The sequence below is a fragment of the Eleutherodactylus coqui genome, chromosome 1 (assembly GCF_035609145.1).
Source record: "Eleutherodactylus coqui strain aEleCoq1 chromosome 1, aEleCoq1.hap1, whole genome shotgun sequence".
NCBI lineage: Eukaryota > Metazoa > Chordata > Amphibia > Anura > Eleutherodactylidae > Eleutherodactylus > Eleutherodactylus coqui.
The window spans coordinates 489,090,696-489,097,698 of record NC_089837.1 but is presented as its reverse complement, the minus strand read 5'-3'; positions in this window follow the sequence as shown (position 1 = coordinate 489,097,698).

Below are 7,003 nucleotides of genomic sequence, written 5' to 3'. Positions count from 1 at the left end.
ATGCACCCTATGATCCTATTTGCCTTGGCAGCTGCCTGACGCTGGTTGCTCTAGTTAAGCTTACAGTTAACTAAAATCCCCAAGTCCTTTTCCAGGTCAGTATTTCCTCTGCCCATGTGCAGAACCTTACTTTTATCAGTGTTAAATCTCATTTGCTACTTTTCTGCCCAAACACCCAACTTATCCAGATCCTCATGCAATCTTCTTGCATCCTCTCTTGTGTTAATTACTTTACATAGTTTTGTTTCCTCTGCAAATATTGATATTTTACTGCACAATCCTTCTACCAGGTCATTAATAAATATATGAAAAAGAATTGGGCCCAATACTGCCCCCTCTGATACCCCACTAGTAACAGTGCCCACTCCAATACTGCCCCTGTGGTACCCCACTAGTAAGGGTGACCCAATCAGAGTATATACCATTTATAACCACCCTCTGCTTCCTATCACTGACCAGTTACTTACTCACTTACACACATTCTCTCCCAGACCAAGGATCTCATTTTATATACCAACTAGAGATGAGCGAACACGTTCGGCCCCGCCCCTTTTTCGCCCGAACACCGAACTTTGCGAACACCTCGGTGTTCGGGCGAAAAAGTTCGGGGGCCGCCGTGGCAGCGCGGGGGGGTGCGGCGGGGAGCGGGGGGGAGAGGGAGAGAGAGAGGGCTCCCCCCTGTTCCCCGCTACTGCCGCCCGCGCCGCCGCGCATCTCCCCGCCCCCCGGCGGCACCCGGACACTTACGCGCGAACACTCCAGTGTTCGCTAAAGCCGGTGTCCGGGTGCGGATGTGTCCGTTACGGACACGTTCGCTCATCTCTAATACCAACCTTTTATGCAGCACAGTATCAAAGAGGGTCCTCCGGGGATACGGGTACCAAACAGTAGGAGCTGGCAACCTGTTGTCTAAGTGGTGTCACCATTCCTGCATTAGTTAATGACAACAGTCAGAAATACTATCTTTTCTCCTTAGGGAGAGCACCTAGACGGTGAGTGAGGAGACACAAAAGGCCATTCATGCTCCTCTGGGTAATATGCAAATAAAGGAGATGGAATAATACCTTGAGCTTGCCACCTATTGGAAGGCAGCATTCCTTAAAGGGGTTGTCCCGCGGCAGCAAGTGGGTCTATACACTTCTGTATGGCCATATTAATGCACTTTGTAATGTACATTGTGCATTAATTATGAGCCATACAGAAGTTATAAAAAGTTTTTTACTTACCTGCTCCGTTGCTAGCGTCCTCGTTCCCATGGAGCCGACTAATTTTCGCCCTCCGATGGCCAAATTAGCCGCGCTTGCGCAGTCCGGGTCTTCTGCTCTCTTCAATGGAGCCGCTCGTGCAGAATGCCGGCTCCGTGTAGCTCCGCCCCGTCACGTGCCGATTCCAGCCAATCAGTAGGCTGGAATCGGCAATGGACCGCACAGAAGAGCTGCGGTCCACGGAGGAAGAGGATCCCGGCGGCCATCTTCACCGGTAAGTATAGAAGTCACCGGAGCGCAGGGATTCAGGTAAGCGCTCCGGTAAGCTTTCTTTAGGTCCCTGCATCGGGGTTGTCTCGCGCCGAACGGGGGGGGGGGGGGGGGGGGTTGAAAAAAAACAAACCCGTTTCGGCGCGGGACAACCCCTTTAAAGCCAAAGTTAGACTCTTTATACAAGCCTTGTAACAATGACTGTGAATTAAAAGCAAAGCCAGACTCCATGCACAGACAGCTGTTTCAGGGTATTTGCCCTTCATCGGTGTACAGTAGGAGTCTGGCTTTGCTAGTGAGAGGCCTAGGAGACTCAAAAGGCCATTCATGCTCCTGTGGGTAATATGCAAATAAGGGAGATGGAATAATACTTCCACAGTGCCTTTTGAGTCTTCTCAATCACTGTGTAGGTGCTCTCCCTAAGGAGAAAAGATAGTGTTTATGACCCCCCATCCCACTAGTAAAGCCAGACTCCTACTGTAAACTGGTAGTGGGCAAATACTCTGAAACAGCTGTCTGTGCATGGAGTCTGGCTTTGCTTTTAATTCCCAGTCATTGTTACAAGGCTTGTATAAAAAGTCTAACTTTGGCATGAAGGAATGCTGCCTTCCAATAGGTGACACTGTGAAGGTATTATTCCATCTCCCTTATTTTAATTACAACAGAAACAATGTTCCTTGGTGCTATTCTGCAGCAGGAGGTGGTGTCTGAAAGAAGAGACCATTGTCATGGTGCTTTGTGCTGACTTGACGGTGGACATTGCAGCCCTGTAAGCATTGCACACAGTGTCTGTAGGTAGGGTTGATATGCATATTACTATGTGTGTTTGGTACTTCTGGTGAGAGTGTGTGCAGTAAGTGCATGAATGACAGTGAGACATGTTGTGGGACTGGACAGAGGTTTAGGTCTAGTTAGCCTCCAAGGAGCATGCTGGTAGGTGGGCTGTCAGAGCGGCCAAAGGATTGACTGAAGCCTGAGGATGGGTGTAGCACATTAAACCGTCATGTGAGGAAACTGGAAGCCCTTAGAGGGATCACTTGATGGAGGATCTGATGAGTCTCAGAGACTGCTGCAAGGGAGCCAAGTTTAGCATCATAATAGGACTGGTTGCTAAATGGGTGTTGTTGACTTAATGGTCAGATAAAAACCTGAAGGTGTCAGGGAATTGTATACAACTGGCTAGCACACGTCAGGTCATATGCTGGGCATCATGACCCGATCTCTATTCCTCACTGGGAGACTGTACAGGTTTTCTGCAACTGTTCTACTGTTTAAGAGATTGTGCCTACCAGGTGTTGGAGAAACTATCAAGTTGTGTATAATACCTCGTCTGGAGACTATAACCATTACACTTTTGTGCCCATTAATATGATGTAACTGCCAAGGCTGTTGAGCCTGAAAGAAAATATATTCATTTGCACCAATAAGCATCTATGACATTCTAATGGGGCATTGTGTCCCTTTTAGGTCCTCTTCTATTATTTGGTCAGATAGCCACTTTGTTAGGTATCATGTGACTTGCTTGGGGTCTGAGCTTCAAAGTTCTAACCAATAGAAAGGGGGCACCACGATAACTGGTTCCATCTTCTTTGCTATTGGATGTCAGGAATGGCTGTTACCTAAGTTGGTGAGATACAATCATGTCTAATGAAGGGCTCACCCCAGAAAAATTGCTGTATATGCTATATATTTTCCAGCTAAACAGCTACTAAGTCCCTATTGTTTTGAGCCTACATCAAAGGTATACAGTACACTGGGAGGATCTCCTGGTGTATACCTCAGATGAAAGTCTGCAATATATATTATTGTTGAGGATACAGTGGGATGTACTGCCCATAGGCTCACATTTTACATAGGGACCTATGGACACATCAGAAGTATACCTGACTAGTATACTAGTCTCTTAGGTCCTTAGTGGCAAAACAGGGCACCATAATGGACAGCCTAGGTTGATCTTCACGATAGGCCTCTTCCCTATATATTTCGCTTTTTCTAGAGTATATTAAATAATGCCTTTCAGGCTCAGCACTCCTGATTGGTCAAGGAAGATCCTTCAAGGAATGCCAGTTGCTAGGTATAAGTATTAGCCTTTGTGTTGAACCTAATTTTTTCCCCATAGTGTGACATTATGGAGCTGTATACAGTGTATTCGATAACACTGCACCTCTTATTCAACCAATATATAAAAGGCAAGGCATGTTCACGATGACTCATTTCTTACATCTTGTCATGTGCATCAGCCAATGGAAGCCCTCCGATTTGGATGCTTATTTTGATGCCGATCCACAATGGAGCAGGAGCAAGGAATATAGCCAGGACTTGGGGAATGGCTGTCATTGGCTGGCTCACAAAAAGTATTGTGCACTTCCAGAAAAGTATGTGCATCCCTCATTCTAAAAAAGTATATGCCTACCCCCCAAAAAAGATGTGCACTCCCTCCCCAAAAAGTATTTAGGACTCCTTGAAAAGTTTGTGTCCCTCAAAAAAGTATGTGTCCACCCAAACATATGTTTTGATTTATTTCCTTCTTATTAAAAAATAGAAAAATGTGGTTTAATGACATGATCAGCTACTACCAAACTGGTCTCCATTTTACACATTAAGGGGTGTTTTAAGACTTTTACTATTGATTACCTATCCACCGCTCAGGATACTCTTTGCTCAGCTGATTCTCTGGCCCACTTTCAGTGCAGCGGGAGTGGACATCTGCATTGGTGGTCAGGGCTGGAAGTGTAATAGATGGCTTTGCTCCCATTGAGGGTGATGCCTTATGTTACACTTGCGGGTCTTCGTTGCAGTATTGAAGTATAATGGAGGGCATCACTTCCATTGATTTTAATGGAGCAAAGTTCTACTACACTTTCAGCCCTGATCACCGATACAGACATCTGGCCTAGCTGCACTAACACTGGACCAGAGGATGAGCTGACTGGTGGAGATCCCAAGTGGCAGAACCCCATTGATCAACTATTGATGACCTACCCTGCAGATAAGTCGTCAATAGTAAAAGTCCAGAAAAACCCCTTTAATTCCAATGGTTCTGTTGGGGTTTCATCTCAGTACCGTTTTTCGAAATCCCGAAACAAAAACCAGAGACATAGGGAGAAACAGAGTCTGAAAGAGTCTACTATATGCTATTTGAGCCACATCTTCTGTATTACAACCATCAAATCTGTTTCACCTTTGAAAACTAGATTATTTACAAAGGCTGCTTTAAGGTTTTGCAGTATTTCTTTTTTCCCATCAACCTCGGCAGCACCTGGTATTAGTTCTAGAAATGATTAGACCGTCAACAAGTGACATAATTAACCTTCTGCCTTTAATTCTCATCAAGAACAAATTCTCTAAGGCTGAGTTCAATATAATTCAAGAGCCTTGGGATAAACCAAATTTAAGCAAACGGTAATGAGTGGTTTACAGATTTACAATTATGATAATGAAGATTATTACTAAAGAGGTGGAAAACAGCAGATTTGAAAAAAAGCTTGTTGCTTCCTAGAGATTCATAATTTATAATGAATGACAAGAACTTCAAGTAACAGTGGAGCAACTTCAATAGCAGCAAATTTAGCCCACTTTTCTCTACAACGTTGTTTCAACAGAGTCTGTCACCTACTTTTAGCCATACAAACTAGGCTTATCGGCTGAAAGTAGGTGACCTGTAGATTCAGGGGATTTAAGTTTTATACTTACCTTTCCCTGTCGATTCCCCAATGTGAGTCATGAAAGCCACCACTGAATGCATTGAGCGGCGCTGCCAAGTAGTTCCCCCACTATAAAATTAGAACAATTGGACTATTTAGCAGCACCAGGGGGACAACAGGGAGGTAAGTATAATCGAAAGTCGCGTGAAAGATACTCTCGTCTGAATGCCACAATGTAAATCAATGAGGATTCAGCACAGCATATTACATGCTGAAAAAGTACATGTGTAATATGCTGCGCAAATATGCCTGTGTGAACGAGCCCTAAGTCAATCTACCTGGATGTCTGCATTGATTAATAATAAAATGTGGTGTGATAGTTATCTAATTTCCAATTATAGATAAACACAATCTAACTAATAACACGCAGATAGTTGTACCGTTCATGTATTTTATTGAGAACAACCACAGTGTAACGAGAAAAAAGAAGTGAACCTCTGTGTTAATGACCTCTCAAGGAGCTAATTGGCAAAAGGCATTTCCATTAAGAAGATTAGATTGGCAGTATTAATGATTAAATTAGGAAAGCATCTCGGAGTTTGTATTAAAACTCAGGACTCACCTGGTGTGGACACCTGGACCCAAAACTGGGTAACCAGGTGCCTCACCTGTGGTCCTAGTGTCAGTTCCTAGGTGGGTTCTTCCTATGCTAATAGCATCCACTGTTGGAGAGGAGAGCTGCACAGATATTAGGGAACTTTTTTTAAAAAAAAAAAGCTCTCCGGAGCATGAAACAAAAGAAGAGAATTACAAAATTACAAAAAAATTCCTGCACTCATAGAAAGAGCATTCAATGAAACATAAATCCAATGTGGCACTTCCAATCAAAGCAATGGAGACTTACTTCGAAGGAGGGGGATATGATTAACAAATAAGCCCCCTCTTAGTGATGGGGATCTGGATCATCAGTGAGGTGGAAAGACAGAAGGCTTCAATGTTTTGTTGCATGCTCTTCCTATGAGCGCAGGATTATTTCTTCTTTAGATTGCCAGTGTTGGATCCACATGTGCTTTGCACATTAAATAAATGCAAACAAAGCCTGGTTACAGACCAATCTATTCTGTTCAGGACAGATTGGATAGTGTAAGTCGTACCTTGATTTAAACAAGTTTCAGAAGATTTTAGAAGGCATATTATAGAGATGCATGAAGCTGGAAAAGGCCTGGATGTACATCTATCCACTTTTAGAAAAATTATCTACAAATGCAGAAAATTCAGGACTGTTCTACTCTCCCTAGGAATGGAGCACTACAGGCAATTCTAAAAAGAGGTGACGAGGGTAAGCGTAACAGCCAAACTTTTCTTATAACTGTAATCGTATAAGACTAGTTTAGTCCATCGTAGAATCTATGTAATTATGTTTCAGAATGGATTTCAAAACAACAACGATAAAACACAGAAAGAAACAGTATTTTAGCACTTTAGGTTTTTTTTTTTTGCAGAATTACAGCAGCATCCAGATGCCTTTTTCTGAATAGCTTTGCTTTAGAGCACAGAAATGATATTGAATTCTATGGCTCAAATGGATTTATTTTTGTATAACCAGACATAAAGTGTCCATGTGTACAAAAAGAAGAACTTGTTTATTACTTGTTTGTTGCCACCAAGTACTTTTAATTGTACCGGCAAAAGCCCTATTTTAATAGACTATACAGGGATGTTAGCCTTCGCTGATCTCGTTTGACTATAAAGTTTTGCCCATATCGTTACCATTACATTTACTGCTATTTTTTCAGTGATTTCTATCCATATAAATTCAGAATCCAATTTACCTTGGAAAATTCTGTTTTGCAGATGAATACACAAGGAGAAGATGGCATATTT